The 17,016-nt window shown below is 40.2% G+C and overlaps 1 long non-coding RNA gene across 2 annotated transcripts; it reads left to right on the forward strand.

The window, feature by feature from the left end:
- The first annotated feature begins 877 nt into the window (after positions 1-877).
- Positions 878-10,886, forward strand: LOC133561433 (uncharacterized). 2 transcript variants are annotated; one of them, XR_009808693.1, is made up of 6 exons: positions 878-990; positions 9,211-9,268; positions 10,216-10,307; positions 10,422-10,505; positions 10,595-10,669; positions 10,769-10,886. It is a non-coding gene; the product is annotated as an uncharacterized LOC133561433 (long non-coding RNA). The 2 variants fall into 2 exon arrangements; XR_009808692.1 differs by lacking the exon at positions 878-990 and adding an exon at positions 4,565-5,390.
- The last annotated feature ends 6,130 nt before the right edge of the window (positions 10,887-17,016 follow it).

A 17,016-nucleotide genomic window follows, 5' to 3' on the forward strand; every position in this document is an offset into this window, starting at 1 on the left:
CAATGTCAATCACAAAAGCTTACCCCCTTTCAATGTTAAGTAGCAAAGTTATTATTCCTTATACTTTTCCTTTAGCAGCACGGTGGAGAACTGGATAAAGATTATGCCGCACAGCAAGAAGGTCCTGGTTTCGATTCTCGGGACTGTGGCCTTTCTGTGTGGATTTTGTATTTCTCACCGTGACTGCGTGGGTATTTTCTGGGTGCTGCACTATCTCGCACCTCCAAAAACACGCACCTGGGGATAGGCTGATTGGCAACACTTAGTTGGCCCTAGTGTGTGAATGTGAGTGTGAACGTCTATCTGTGTTGGCCCAAAATGAGATGGGCAGAAAAGAAAAAATAAATGATCGGCAGATCATCTGGTCCAAAAAGGGATCTATTTAAAAGCTTGTATAAAAAAAATGTTTTAAGATGGGACTTAAATGCTTCTACTGAGGTAGCATCGCTTACATGGGCCGGATCAGGCCTGCGAACAGGTTTTATCAAAATTAGCCAACGTTTTTGAATTAAAAAATTGCTGTTCTAAATGTGTCCCTGAGATGTCACAATAGCGATTTTTTGTATCTTTGTACCTTATGCTACACATGTGAAAAAAATAAAAAATAAACCACATGATGTTAGTGCACCAGTCGAGGAAAATTACCAAACTACATAAATAACATCCTGTTGTCACGCCTGTAAATCTGGTTTTACGTTTGATCATGTTTTGTTTTGTTTTCTGGACTCTTGTTCTGTTTTTTCACTTCCTGGTTTGTTTTTGTTACCATGACAACTCATTGATTTTCACCTTGCCCTCCTAGTCACGCCCCTGCCCTCAGTCCCGCACCTGTTCCTAATTATCACAGCCACTAGTTAAGTTATTTTCTTTCTGTCCGTCAGTCTGGGAACATTAAATTTCATTGCATTCTACAACCTTTGCTGCTCATTGCTCCATGCCATTGATCCCCTGCCACGCACCTTGCTGTTTATTCCTCTCGTTTTTGTCACAGTAAGTTTTTGTTTGTATTTATGCCTTTGATGGTATCTTTTGTTTGTTTGTAGATAGTATTGCCTTTGTGCTGTTTTCGTTCTAAGTTTTAGTCTAGATTATTATCCGTCATCGAGCGCACTTTTTGTTTTGCCTTCATTATTGTATTTTGAGTATAAATAAAACTATGTACCTGAATTCTCGCCTGGCTCGTCCTGTAATCCCTCTGCGACGAAGGAGCATAAACAATCCTTGTCCAGGTCTGACACCTGTTATTTGATTTAAAAAAATGTTTTTATCTTGATTGATTGAAAATTAACACCAATGTTAATTGACTAATGAACACTGTCACATAATTTATTCAGAAAGTATACATAACGACAAAGATAGAATAAGTGTAAAAAAACCCGCAACAACATTAGGATTTGTACATTTTTAGAATGTGCTTGTTCTATTTTTAAACAAAGAAAAACATTTTCAGGTAGGTTGTTCACCATGTGGCCCTCAATCTAAAATGAGTTTGACACCCCTGCTCTAGAGCCTTCAGACTTCTTTACGGGCTATGGGAATTACTAATAACCCAGCATTTTTGGAACGGAACATACGGCACTATACATACACCAAGATAAGATGGTGCAAGACTGTTTAGTATTTTGCACGCAAGTAACAACACCTTAAAATCGTGTCCAAAGTGCACCAGGCGCGAGTGCAGGTAGACCAGTCCAAGTCAAAAGTCTAGCAGCCGCATTTTGGACCAATCGTAACCGTTTAATCCTGGATGTGGGGAGACCCCCAACTTAAATGTTACAGTAATCAAGACAAGACGTAACGAACGCATGTATAGTGTTCTTTATACCAAGAACAATGGCACAGTGCTAACATCTATAAAAGGAAGCTTGAAAAGTAACCTTCAGTTGCTAATTGATGGGGGGCCAACATTCCACTGAGGGCCATTTTAGACACACTTTGGGTGTACTTACACCCGGGCAAACTCTACCAGAGATGAAATTACACCACATTCCACCTCTCAACATTTATTGGCTCAGACCCTCCTGAATGGCTAAATATGTGGTTGCAATAATAGTTAGCCTCCGTCATTATATTTGCAGGCGAGAGGTCAATAGGGTTGAGTTAAGGGTAGGGACAAGTACCTGAAAGAAGAAGTTTAAGTCTGCTTAGTGCAGCCTTCAAACTACTAAAGAATGATGGCATCTTCAAGATTTGATGAAAATTGAATGCTAGATGAATAGTGCGGTATCGGCATTGTTGAATTTATCCAGTTTAGCTTTATATTATTCAGTTTTGAAGCTAAAGCACTGTGGCCTGTACAAAGGCAGTTTAATTGCTACATCCGTATTGATTTAAAGATGCTGTGTAGGTAGATCCTTAGAGGGCCCTTGAGTTCGAGCATTGTGACATGTCCTCTTTCTGATTCGGACATTCAGGATACACATACACATGTGAACAATTCTATTGGCTTGAGCTACTAAGGCTAAAAAAGACGCACTACATAGCGTGTGCAAGCTATAAAATTATTTGTTTTATCTGTTTTGTCTTGCATCATTCATGCGTTACGCTGTACAGACAGAGTTTAAGAGTTGGAGTGGCGTGGCTCAGACAATAAAGCAGCTAACAAGAACCGTAAGGGTTCCCAATTTGAATCCAACTGTCGTTGTGTCCTTGAGCAAGACACTGCACCCACCTTGCTCCCAGTGCTACCCACACTGGTGTAAATATAGCTAAAAAAGCTATATACCGCATTTTTCGGAGTATAAGTCACTCGAGTATAAGTCGCACCTGCCGAAAATGCATAATAAAGAAGGGAAAAATCATATGTAAGTGGAGTATAAGTGGCATTTTTCGGGGAAATTTGATAAAACCCAACACCAAGAATAGACATTTGAAAGGCAATTTAAAATAAATAAAGAATAGTGAACAACAGGCTGAATAAGTGTACGTTATATGACGCATAAATAACCAACTGAGAAAGTGCCTAGTATACAAACCCGGTTTCCATATGATTTGGGAAATTGTGTTAGATGTAAATATAAACATAATACAATGATTTGCAAATCATTTTCAACCCATTTTCAGTTGAATATGCTACAAAGACAACATATTTGATGTTCAAACTGATAAACTTTTTTTTTTCAAATAATCAATAACTTTAGAATTTGATGCCAGCAACACGTGACAAAGAAGTCGGGAAAGGTGCCAATACATACTGATAAAGTTAAAGAATCCTCATCAAACACTTATTTGGAACATCCCACAGGTGTGCAGGCTAATTGGGAACAGTTGGGTGCCATGATTGGGTATAAAAGTAGCTTCCATGAAATGCTAAGTAATTCACAAACAAGGATGGGGCGAGGGTCATCACTTTGTAAGAAAATCGTCGAACAGTTTTAGAACATTTCTCAACGAGCTATTGCAAGGAATTTAGGGATTTTACCATCTACGGTCTGTAAAATCATCAAAAGGTTTAGAGAATCTGGAGAAACCACTGCATGTAAGCGATGATATTATGGAGTTTTGATCCCTCAGGCGGTACGGTATCAAAATCGACATCAGTGTGTAAAGGATATCACCACATGGGCTCAGGAACACTTCATTAAACCACTGTCAGTAACTACAGTTGGTCGCTACATCTGTGAGTGAAAGTTAAAACTCTACTATGCAAAGCCAAACCCATTTATCAACAACAAGGAAAGCCGCTGGCTTCGCTGGGCCCGAGCTCATTTACGATGGACTGATGCAAAGTAGAAAGGTGTTCTGTGGTCTGACGAGTCCACATTTCAAATTATATTTGGAAACAGAGGACGTGGTGTCCTCCAGAACAAAGAGGAAAATAACCATCCGGATTGTTATAGGGGCAAAGTTGGAAAGCCAGCATCTGTGATGGTATGGGGGTGTATTAGTGCCCAAGGCATGGGTAACTTACACATCTGTGAAGGCACCATGAATGCTGAATGGTCCACACAGGTTTTGGAACAACATATGTTGTCATCCAAACAACGTTATCATGGACGCCCCTGTTTATTTCAGCAAGACAATGCCAAGCCACGTGTTATAACAGCGTGGATTCATAGTAAAAGAGTGCGGGTACTTTCCTGGCCCGCCTGCAGTCCAGACCTGTCTCCCATCTAAAATGTGTGGTGCATTATGAAGCGTAAAATACGACAGCTCGCCCCATCCTTTTTTGTGAATTACTAAGCATTTCATGGAAGCTGCTTTTATACCCAAACATGGCAAACACCTGTTCCCAATGAGCCTGCACACCTGTGGGATGTTCCAAATAAGTGTTTGATGAGAATTTCTCAACTTTATCAGTATTTTTTGCCACCTTTCCCAACTTCTTTGTCACGTGTTGCTGGCATCAAATTTTAAAGTTAATGATTATTTACAAAAAAAATGTTTATCCGTTTGAACATCTTTGTAGCACATTTAACTCAATATGGGTTGAAAATGATTTGCAAATCATTGTATTATGTTTGTATTTGCATCTAACACAATTTTTTTTCGTGGTGGAGGTGGAGGTAACCTAGCTGGAAGCTGCGGCTTGGGAGGCCGAAAAACTGGTGGTGGTGGCCGTGTTGTCCGCTGTGGCTTGGCAGGCTGAAGAACTGGTGGTGGGGGACGAGCTGGTGGCTGTGACTTGGGATCCCACTGGGCAGCACCAACTGAACAACCCCCAGCCCTAGCCCCGCCCCTTGGGCGGAGGGAGGTGAGGAAGAAGGCAGAATCCTCCCCTTTAAATTGTCCAAATTGTCTTTTTTCTTTGGTCTTAGTCTGCGTGGGTGAAGAAAAAAAAAAAGTTTGTGACTTGCGCGGGGCTTGAGTCCTGGGGGGCGTGGCATGAAAATTGGGTGGCTGTGACTGATGTGATCTAATGTTCAAAATCACTTTTTGGTAATAATTTATCATTGTCATTTGGCTTGAGTCTTCTGGTGGAGGTGGGTGATGAAATGTAAAAGTCTTGAAAAAAAATTCTTCCTGAGCTATGATGTTGTTTGTTGGTGGTGGTGTGACCGTGTCCTGGCGAATCCGAACAGCATGCGGTCCACTTTAGCCCGGAGTAAGAGGAGTTTGCGGGCGAGACGCTTCCTGTCCGCACGTGGAAGCCTTCCCCGACGTCCTTAGTCGAGAGCGACTCTTCCGGGAAGACGGCAACATGGCGTCGTCAACGGGCCAAATGAAATCTTTTGGCACCACTTGACCATGTGGCCCCAGCGTCAGTCCTCTTTGCGCCAGGGAGGAATAGCGCAGCGTTTCTTCCGCCATCGCTCGCAGTACTGCCAAAAACGTCTCGTTCAAATCTCCTGCGAAGAGGCTATTCTGCTGGGAACTTTTGTCAGGACTTTGACTTGGATTAGTATTGCTTCTTCGAGGCAGAAGGAATTTGGAACGAGCCTGACGTGAATGTAAGTATATTATTAATTTATTTAAACACTATAATACTAAAACAGGAAAACAAAGGACGCGCTCAATGGCGGATAATAAACTAGGCTAAACTCCAAACAAAACAGCACAATGGCATGACTATATACAAATAAACAAAATATACTATCTATGGTACAGAACAAACCGAAAACTTACACTGAGGCATAAATACAAACAAAAATATTACGTGGCGTGGTCGAAACAATAGACAGCGTGGCAAGGCATGAAGGTTGGCAAGGAAAGGTGGGTGCGTGGTCTTGAGGTAAGGAGCAAGTAGGCAAGCATGTAGCAAGTAGTACAGCAGTATGCAAAGTTCCCAGGCCAAGGAAAAGAAAACAAATGACTTAAATAGTGACTATGATGATGAGAAACAGGTGTGGGGCTGAGGGCAGGGGCGTGACTTGGAGACCAGGTGGAAACTAATGTGTAACTATGGAAACCAACAAAACCAGGAAGGGCAAAAACGGGAAACAAGAGTCCAAAAACAAAACATAACATGATCAAACATAAACCCAGATTAACAGCCATGACACCGTCAAGGCCAGCAAGGCCTTCTCTACTGGCCTAAAGTAACCAGAAATCATGATCAAAATTAAAGATAAAAGTATTATTTTATTTACTTTCCCCTAAATATCTAAACATATTCATAATATCTTCATTTCATATTGTGCTTCTTCCGATGCTGTTGTTTTTAGTTTAGAGTTTGTATCCAATCAGAATTCAGCCACCTTATGTTGCCATGCTGTACCAAATCTGCCCGGAGCCTTCAGAATCAACAATGAGGGTGTCTTTGCACTGTAAGAGGGAGTCCCAAGTGAGTATCCAATCACAATTTGCGAAAACAGAAAGTAACACCGTAACCATACGAGCCATAGAAAGCCACATACAACTCACCAGTGCAATAACCACAAAGATAAAGTGTTTTTCTTACACCTAGTAATCTGCTGTGGACAGACGAAGCCAAGCAATGCAGGTTTAGCGAGTGGTGCGCGCTCCGGCGAAGGAAATCATTTTTTTGGAATCCAATCACATTTTTGCCGACGACGAAATGCTTTGACCGCCAATTTTTGACACAAATCAACCAACTACAACGGTACCACTGGTTTATACGGCGTCGGATGGGTGCTACAAATTGTGAGTTCAAATATTCAATCCATCCATTTTCTACCACTTGTCCTTTGTTGTATTTGTTAATTTTTTTTATGTTTCATTTGTTTTATACAATTCTTAAATTTTTTTAATTGCGGAAGCGGGTTTATTGAATGTTAAATGTGCCGAAAAATAGACCCTTTTGTACACTGTTGAGGGGATCCAATGCACTGTAGCGTGCAAGTGTGTTTCTGTATAGTATCTCCAGCCGTGTCCATGTGGTGATGTAAATTACGGTGTTTTGAGAGGTGAAATCGGACATCCCCGAAGGCCTAGATGAGAAACGCACGACCCGCCACAGCTAAATCATATTTCCTACATCATATTTTATGGCAGTTGCAACTCTATGTATCATGATTTTACATACATTTGCTGAAATTTCATATCCAAAAAAGTATCCAATTATTAGGCCTACTGTACTGATTAGAGATGTCCGATAATATCGGACTGCCGGTATTATCGACTAATAAATGCTTTAAAAACTAATATCGGAAATTATCGTTAGCGGTTTCAAAATTATTGGTATCGGTTTCAAAAAGTAAATTTTTAAAACGCCGCTGTATACACGGATGTAGGGTGATGTACAAAGCGCTAGTAAACCTCAAAGGCACTGTCTTTGCGTGCCGGCCCAGTCACACAATATCTACGGCTTTTCACACACTCAACTGAATGTAAAGCATACTTAGTCAACAGCCATACATGTCACACTGAAGGTGGCCGTATAAACAACTTTAACACTGTTACAAATATGTGCCACACTGTGAACCCACACCAAACCAGAATGACAAACACATTTTGGGAGTACATCTGCACCGTAACACAACATAAACACAACGGAACAAATACCCCAAACCCCTGCCGCACTGACTCTTACGGGACGCTACAATATACACCCCCCGCTAGGCCCTACCACCACACCCCCCCACCTCAATTCCGCTGACTTCAACCTCCTCATGCTCTCTCAGGGAGAGCATGTCCCAAATTCCAAGCAGCTGTTTTGAGGCATGTTAAAAAAAATAATGCACTATGTGACTTCAATAATAAATATGGCAGTGCCATGTTGGCATTTTTTTTCAACAACTTGTTGTTTTTTTTTGGAAAACCTTGTTACATTTTTTCATGCATCCAACGGGGTATCACAACAAAATTAGGCATAATAATGTGTTAATTCCACAACAATATATATGTATCAGTTGATATCGGTATCGGTAATTAAGAGTTGGACAATATCGCAAAATCGGATATCGGCAAAAAAAAACATTATCAGACATCTTTAGTAGTGGTTATATCAAATATGCAGTGAAATTATGTTTAGTTAGTTTTCTTGTTTTGAATTCATCCCAGATAAAAGAGTAAGAACATTCTTGCAGTGCAAGCAAAACAACAATAAATCAACTTTAGTTTGACTTTTCATCTCATGCTGACTTGGTCACACTTTCGCTCTCTTCAGTCCATGTGGTCACTCCCACGGTGAGATGAGAGCAAATAATGTTCAGTAGAAGCTTCATCCTTCTCTGTTTATGATCATATCGGTTGCTGGAGGCTTTCTCTTGCTGGCTCTCTAAATCAAGGGGGGGTCTCAAGTGCGCGCTCCGGCTGCGTCGCATCCCATCAAGGCGGCAGTCTTAGGGGGAGGGGTCACTAACGCTGCTGTCAATGAACTCTGGGATAGAAGCCGTCAGAGCGCGCTGAGCCTGGAGGGGATCTTCTCACCCTGAGATGAGTGATTACTTTTCTGGCACCAAGTTATGCTAATGCATTCATTTCCAAAAGCACCATGATTATTTGGACTTCCTTGCCAACTCTTACATATTTTACTCACTTGTGCAGGCACTTGTGTTGGCAGGGCAGTATGCGCTCTAAGGAGGATGAGATAGAAACAAATTCAGATTTTTTACTTTAATGTGCCCTTGATGTGTGAATGAAGCACATCTAACCAAAATTATTTCCGAAAGTATCCCAAGCTCCAATTTTGCAAAACGATATTTGAAGTCAGTATCGCTGTGAATACAGTAGAGCTTCTTTTCGACAACAAATTCATTCATATGATGCAACATGACTCTGAGTCGATATACAATTTCTGGTTCCGATACTTAGCAATATGCATCGCTTGATACAGCTTTTGCAGCTGTACAGCACGACAACCCATGAATAAAATTTGAGAGAAGTTCATTGCACTTTTTTGAATAGTAGTTTTTGTCAGCAGCACGGCGGAACAAGGGTTAGTGCATCTGCCTCACAATACGAAGGTCTTTCTGTGTGGAGTTTGCATGTTCTCCCCGTGACTGCGTGGGTTCCCTCCGGGTCATACTTGCCAAACCCTCCCGATTTTCCCGGGAGAGTCCCGAATTTCAGACGCCCTGTTTTTGTTTCCATTCCAAAAAAAAGAATAGGTGAATAAAACCTCCACATCAACTCCTGTGTGTGCATCACTATAAAAGACACAACGCAGAACAGTGACTGTTACATATATAATGTATAATGTAAAGTGTCTATCTGCAATATTTATAATTAAAATGAATGAATTAAAAATTTATAATTTTAATCACTGTTTACGTCGGCTCAGACAACTAATGTATTTTGCGCCTGTTCATAATTTCTTATGCTACTGTATGGAACTTCGTCCCATCTTCTATTTTGTGTGTTTTGCAGCATCATCTATTGCTTGGATTTTTGCCAACAATTGCTCCTGCTGTGTTCGCTTAATCAAGTAAGATACATTCTGGTTTGTTAAAATTTTATGTTGCTTACACATTTTTCTAGCAGCTCTTGGCCTATTCATGGGGCCGGATCAAGAAGTGCACCCACAATTTAATGTTGCCCTATATCTTGTCTAGTTTGTAGCAATGAAACAGACAACACAACCATTTAACATTGTATTTATTTAAATATAACATTAGAAACAATGATCAATGATAAACTTTACTGTATTTTCTTGTCTTTTAGCGCAAACATGAATAGAAAGACTGTGCCTGTCTCTTTATCAAACTTAAGACAAAGGACACGTGTAATCCTTGCCCTTTTGTGGGTTCTTCCGAGGATGTTGTAGTCATAATGATTTGTGCAGTCCTTTGAGACATTTGTGATTTGGGGCTATATAAATAAACATTGATTGATTGATTGATTGATAGACGTTCAAAAAAGGCTGGCCAAGATATGACGTTTCTGTTGTACGAACTTGTGGTATGCAAATTCATAAATTTCTTGTTTAAAAATAACCTCATAGTTGCTTCTCTTTCTGCTTGGAATAACCTATTCTGTCCATGTTCTGACGAGGTCTCTTGCAAGAGAGAGACCTGATACATCATCATCAATCATAATAATATTATGTTCAGTTTTACAGCTAATTTGAAACTCATGTTCATTTTAACATATTCAATTTTAGACAACTACAAAGACGCATTAAAAATAATGCAACAATATGGAAAGGGCTGTAACTACTCAGACCTGCAATCTGAGGCAGAGAATGAGGAGCTGCCAGAAAAAAAGGAACAGGAAGTCAGTGTAAGTGTGTTCTGTCTTGTTTTTGTCATGTTTCTACAGTAATAGGAAGGTTATTTCCGATAGCATTAAAAAATAGACCAAAGATGCTTGTACTATATTTAAATTAGGTATTTTTGGTAATGCAATAATCCTAATGATATTGTTACCCAACAGCCATCGTCTGGGGGACTCTGATGATAGCGAAGAAGACCCGGGAAATGGTGATCTCAAATCTCTGGGGTTGGCAAGCTAATTGCACAGGCAGAGTAAGGAATAATCTCTTAACATTTAAAAAACGAAACCACAACATTAGTATTAAAGATATGGTTAGCATTCTTAGTGCTAAAGATATTCCCCTCTCCTTCTATCCCTTCTCCCAGTTCCACCGTCTCGCCGAGTGCCAGCAAGAGTCATTAGTACCGCTACTCGTCAACTCAACCCCTCAACTGGAGATAACTTTCTAGGTAAAGACTGATCTCTGAAATAATATCTCAGCGTCCAGTAACCATGGTTAACAGATCACAACCATTTAATACCAATTTATCTCCCTTAGCAACTCATCATGGGGAAGGACATATTCATATGCCTTCACCAGCACCTGCATTAAACATGCAGAGAGTAACACAAGGTAGGGACTGATCTCTGAAATATTAGTGAATAGATAGGCCCTTTGGGTATTATCAGTCATGGTTAACTGATTACTCTCTCACAATGCCCACCTCACTAGGAACGGCAGTCCCTCTTTGACTCCCTCAACATGTGGCAGACAGAGGAGCCTGGATCCCGCCTGGCCTACAGGCCAACATGTTGTGGGGGAAGAATGGCCGACAACATTTCCTGCTCTGGTGAGCAATAACTGACAAATCCCGGATGGTCATTCTGTGCCACAGATTTTGGAAAAAATTCAAATTCACAACCAATCACATATTTTCTTCAAATTTTGTCAATAACTTTTGCCATTACCAACACTGCTGTTTGTCAACAGCGGCTGAGGTCCAGATCCTTAGCCTGCTGGAAACTATTAAACACACCCCAGAGCAGCTGATGGCAAAGGTCAACTTCTTAACCAGCAGGTTGACTAGTACCCCGGGGCCAGAAGTGGAAATTCTGGCCAATATCCAGTTTCCACTGAAACAGGTGGAGGCATTTGAGGCACTTTTGAAGGAACCATCAAATGGCCCAACTCGACAAAGAGTGGTGAGGTTTCTTACTTAATATGAATGGTGCCATTAGGTTTATTTATTGTCCATGATTATGCAAATATTCTATTGAATCAGCCCTGACCACCAGGCCTGTCCTGACCCGCCTTTTCCCAGTGGTAAGATTATGTCAGTGAGCCACAATCTGCCTGGTTTGACATCGTGTGTAAAGGTAGCATACGTAGGTCCATGAGCCAAGAGAACAAGTCCTGTTTTTTTTTTTACATTTCTGGACAGCTTTCAACAGGAACAAAAACATTTTAAATGCAACTTAGCCTTAAAAATGTTTACCTGTTTGTTTAAAGAGATGTCTATGCCTTTTAGATTTCTTCTTTGGCCACCATTGGAGGCCAGGATGTGAAGCGGGTGACCTGGAACATCCTGGGCAGGCTCTTCACAGATGACGTTTCACATCAGATCAATTGGAAGGGTGTCAACAACAAAAAGGACATGAGCAGGATGGTAACAAAGACCTTGCTTTTCAGTAAGTATACTGTATAATTCAAAATAATAATACACACGTTCAAAGTCAATAGTGGGGGCAGCCTTGAAGGGGAACATTATCACAATTTCAAAAGGATTAAAAACAATAAAAATCAGTTCCCAGTGGCTTGTTGTATTTTTTGAATTTTTTTTCAAAATTTGACCGGTCCCGGAATATCCCTAAATAAAGCTTTAAAGTGCCTTATTTTCGCTATCTTCGAAACCACTATCCATTTCCCTGTGACGTCATACAGGGCTGTCAATACAAACAACATGGCGGTTACCACAGCAAGATATAGCGACAAATAGCTCAGATTTAGACTCGGATTTCAGCGGCTTAAGCGATTCAACAGATTACGCATATATTAAAACAGATGGTCGGAGTATGGAGGCAGATAGCGAAAATGAAATTGAAGAAGAAATTGAAGCTATTGAGTGAATAGCTATTGACGCTATTCGGCCATAGCATTGGTGTACCTAATGAAGTGGCCCATAGCATGGCTGCCTTATTAGCATCGCCGGTAAAATGTGCAGACCAAACAATCAGGACTTTTGCATCTTGTGACACTGGAGCAACTTAAATCCGTCGATTGGTAAGTGTTTGTTTCGCATTAAATGTGGGTATATAGTTTCAAATGTACATTCAGCTAGCGTAAATAGCATGTTAGCATCGATTAGCATAGCATATTAGCATCGATTAGCTGGCAGTCATGCCGTGACCAAATATGTCTGATTAGCACATAAGTCAACAACATCAACAAAACTTACCTTTGTGATTTCGTTGACTTAATCGTTGCAAATGCATTTGCAGGTTATCCATACATCTCTGTGCCATGTCTGTCTTAGCATCGTCGGTCAAATGTGAAGACACTCTGGTACATTCAATGGGGGTCTTGCGGCAGATTTCTTGCCAGTGGTGCAACTTGAATCCCTCCCTGTTAGTGTTGTTACACCCTCCGACAACACACCGACGAGGCATGATGTCTCCAAGGTTCCAAAAAATAGTCGAAAAAATGGAAAATAACGGAGCTGAGACCCGGTGTTTGTAATGTGAAAATGAATATGGCGGGTGTGTTACTTCGGTGACGTCATGTTCTGACGTCATCGCTAAAAGACCGATAAACAGAAAGGTGTTTAATTTGCCAAAATTCACCCATTTAGAATTCGGAAATTGGTTAAAAAAATACATGGTCTTTTTTTGCAACATCAAGGTATATATTGACGCTTGGAAGAGAAGTTAAGTCCCTACCTTTAGTCAAAAGTGATTTATGACCCCCATAAAACAATGATTTATGACCCTCAAGGTCAAAGGTCAATGATTTATGAGGGGTCAAGTTCAAAGGTTAATGATTTATGAGGGGTCAAGGTTAAAGGTCAAAGTCAAAGGTCAGGTTCAAATGTCAGGTTCAAATGTCAAGGTCAAGTGGGTGTGGCTTACCCGGAAGAGGGTGGAGTTAAGACCTGCGGTGGGAGTGGTTAAACCAGGAAGAGGGTGGAGTTTTAAACAGAAAGAGGGCAGAGTTAAGACCTGCGGTGGGAGTGGTTAAACCAGGAAGAGGGTGGAGTTAAGACCTGACAGGGAACAGAGGAGGGTTCAGTTTTTTTAAGAAAGCAATGTCATCTGAGCAGCATGTGACCATATATTTGATAGTTTAAATGTTTACGATCGTTTGAAACAACTTCCAGATTTCGATGTATTGATGGCTGGGAATGTTACGTGTGGAGATGTGGACACGCACGCACTTCACACACACACACACACACACACACACACACACACACACACACACACACACACGCAGAGGAGGTGGAGCTTTATACGTTAGCGTAAAGACTTTGTTCGATTCGGTCATGATTAGTGAAACGCCTGTTTCGATTTATAAAAATAATAAAACTTACATTGACGCTCCGCAAAAAAGTCGAGTGTTTCTAAATCGTATTCAGTTTTCAGCTAAAAGAAAGAAGAGACGGAAGCCCTTTCTCGATATTTTCATCGTTATCTACCGTGGATTGGGAAGTTTTTGGTGGACACGCACACACGCACACACACGCACACACACACACACTTCACACACACACACACACACACACACACACACACACACACGCACGCACGCACACACGCACACACACACACACACACACACACACACACACACACACACACACACACACACACACACACACACACACACACACACACACACACACATTCGTACGCACTGAAACAACTTCCGTACCTCACGAAAACATATTTAAACAGATGGAAAAAACTATCGCAGAACACAGTGTCACGTAGCAACTGGTCTTTACGGTCGTTTGAATCAACAGGTCAGTTTGGGGGACAAAAGGAGGGTTCAGTTTTTACTGACTTCCCATCTGACAGTTTAAATGTTTATGACCGTTTGAATCAACAGGACACGCACGCACACACACACACACGCACGCACACACACACACACACACACACACACACACATACACACACACACACACGCACACACACACACACACACACACACACACACCATTACCTCTGCTTTACCATGTTATTAGACATTGGTTTAACTCCATTTAAGCATTTAAACGTTAAAAGCATTACACTTGTACGACGATGTAATACCTTTTTTTTTTTAACAGCCGATGACGACGAAGTGAAAGACGATGAACTTTGCTTAAACGGTCTTACAAAGTTGGAAGATGATTTTCGAGGTGTGTTTAAACCTTCAAATTATTTAATATTATGTGTATTCATTATTTAGTTTCATAGAGGATTTGCCGTAAGATCCTAACGCGATCGTTTTAACACAATCGCAGTCTGGTGAGTCAAATGATTCTCATTTTACAAGAAAAAAAACATGCGGTATACGATACATATATACATATATTTACTTACAGATTTTCCGTTTACATCTCTTGCTCACTGGTCTCCCTTAAAGCTGGCGGGTCCGTCAACGGCCGTTCCAGGCAGAGGAGAAGGCTTGATTGCGCCAAAGACTCCAGACATCGAATCCTTGCTCCGAGGGGAAATCATCGAAAACGACGGTGAATGTCCGACAGGCACCCGCTGTAAGTTTTTCTCGTTTTCTGTAAGCTTTTTAAGATTCTCAGGAGCTTTAAAGAGCTCCTCTCATTCCAATGTCTTTCGCTCAAATGAATTTCGCGCCTAAGGGGAATGGGCGGGGACTGATTCCGGAGGTGGGCGGTTGTTTCCGCCAAGCAACCTTCTGGTTGAAATGGAGTGTGGATCAAGATGGATCCCTACTCTATATTCTTTTATTTAACCCAATGTTTTTTAAATACGTGTATAATGCTTTATATCCTATGGGTTGTGAATTCCATCCTACAATATCTTCCAAGGAACCCAAAGAAATGTTACCACACCTCCCGCTTTATTTATTCTATAGATTGCCTGAACTATTTCATAAACTAAATCTTGTCTTGTTTCTGATGCTATGTTTTTTATGCTCATCAATGCACTGTTGGACTGCGAGCACACAACTACTTTCCTTGCTTTGTTTTCCTCTATCCAGTTAACTGCCATATAAATTGCTACCAATTCCCCCGTAAAAACAGATAGTTTATCACTGATTATTTTATTTAATACTATGTTTCCTTGTGGGATAACTGCTACAGCTCTTACCTTTATTTTTTTTATATAGTTTTTGATGCATCCGTATATATCATATCTCAATCCATTTTTCTATCCGGTAACTATTTAAATTTCTATTCTTTAGTAATTGCATGTTTTCTTTTGGGTTATCAAACATCCACGGTGGTATTGCAGGCATTGGTACTGTAGGACTAACTTTAATATTGTCAATTTTAACTTTATTACATATGTCTCCTATAATCCACCCAAAACTATTCTTTTTTGTTTTCTCTTTTTCTTGGCAGATTGGTAGCACTGGACAAGTCGGATATCCTTGCTTGGATCCTTTTAAAGTTGCCCGATAAACTGCTGAGAGTTGATCTCTCCTCTTGTCCAAAGGTTTTTCGTTCATTTTTACTTGTAATACTGGCACTAGGGTTGATGTAGTAGCTCCACAACATAACCTTAAAGCCTGTGACTGGATCCGGTCTATTTTCCCAAGTCATGTTTTTGAAGCAGATTGGTAAATAATGCATCCGTAATCAATAACAGATGGAATTAAAGTTATAAATATATACATGTATTGTTTTCAACGTTAACCTATCAGCCCCCCAATCATTACCCCTCAAAGACCTCATTATATTTAACACCTTTTTACTTTTTCCCCTATTTTTTTATTTTCCGGAAGGAACACTCCTGAAGGAATAAATAAAGTACTATCTAATCTAATCTAATCAAATCTATTTTGCTGATGTGGGTTGACTAGTTCATATTTTTATCAAACCATATTCCTAAATATTTAAATACTTGTACCTCTTCTATATTTTCACCTTAGAGTTTTTATTTGGAGCTTGTTTTGTACTTTTGTCTTTGTAAAATGTATGACTTTTGTCTTTCCAACAGAGAATCTTAAACCTCAAGCCGTTCCCCAGTCTTGAACATTATTTACCACTTTGTTAGTTTTTTGATTATTTCTTTTGACTCTAAATAATATACTAGTCTTTCATTAATCTTTTTTTTTTCCATTACTTTTCCCCAAATTTATAATTTCCTGCCTCTTCCGGGTCTTACCCTGACTTGCATATTGGAATTGTTACCGCTAATTTTCCCCTCTGCCGGTCATTCTCCTTCTTCATATATCCTGTCATATCATTTCAAGACCACTTCTTTGACGATGCCACCTAAGTTTTTGATCATTTGATAACCCGCTAGGTCTTTCCCCGGTGACGTATTTTTAACCTTTTTCAAAATTCGAACCATTTCATTCAAAGAAAATGTCATATCCATAGTGTTGGTAAAGCTATTAACGTTGTCTTCCATCATTTCCCCAATATTTAAACTCATTGTTTTTTCTCTCTTTTGTTTTTCCACATTTCTCAAATTATCATTACTGTACACTTTAACACATTTTTTTTGCTAAAGGTTCTGCTGTTTCTTTACCCGTGACTACATCTTCTTTAATAAATGTGACACATCATCCTCTTTACCCTTCATTCCTATCTTTACGAATCGTTATATATCCTTTTATTATAAAGTTTAATTTTGGCTTCAGCCCTGTTTCTTGAATACAAATTATACGTGGTTTAGTTTTCATATTTTTAATATATCCCTTTAATTCATGTTCGGTTGCTATCAAACTTCTGGCATTCCACCGGACCATTAACAGGGTGTTGGAATGTGGTAACATGACTCCGTCACGTC

Source organism: Nerophis ophidion, linkage group LG11 (genome assembly GCF_033978795.1).
Source record: "Nerophis ophidion isolate RoL-2023_Sa linkage group LG11, RoL_Noph_v1.0, whole genome shotgun sequence".
Lineage (NCBI taxonomy): Eukaryota > Metazoa > Chordata > Actinopteri > Syngnathiformes > Syngnathidae > Nerophis > Nerophis ophidion.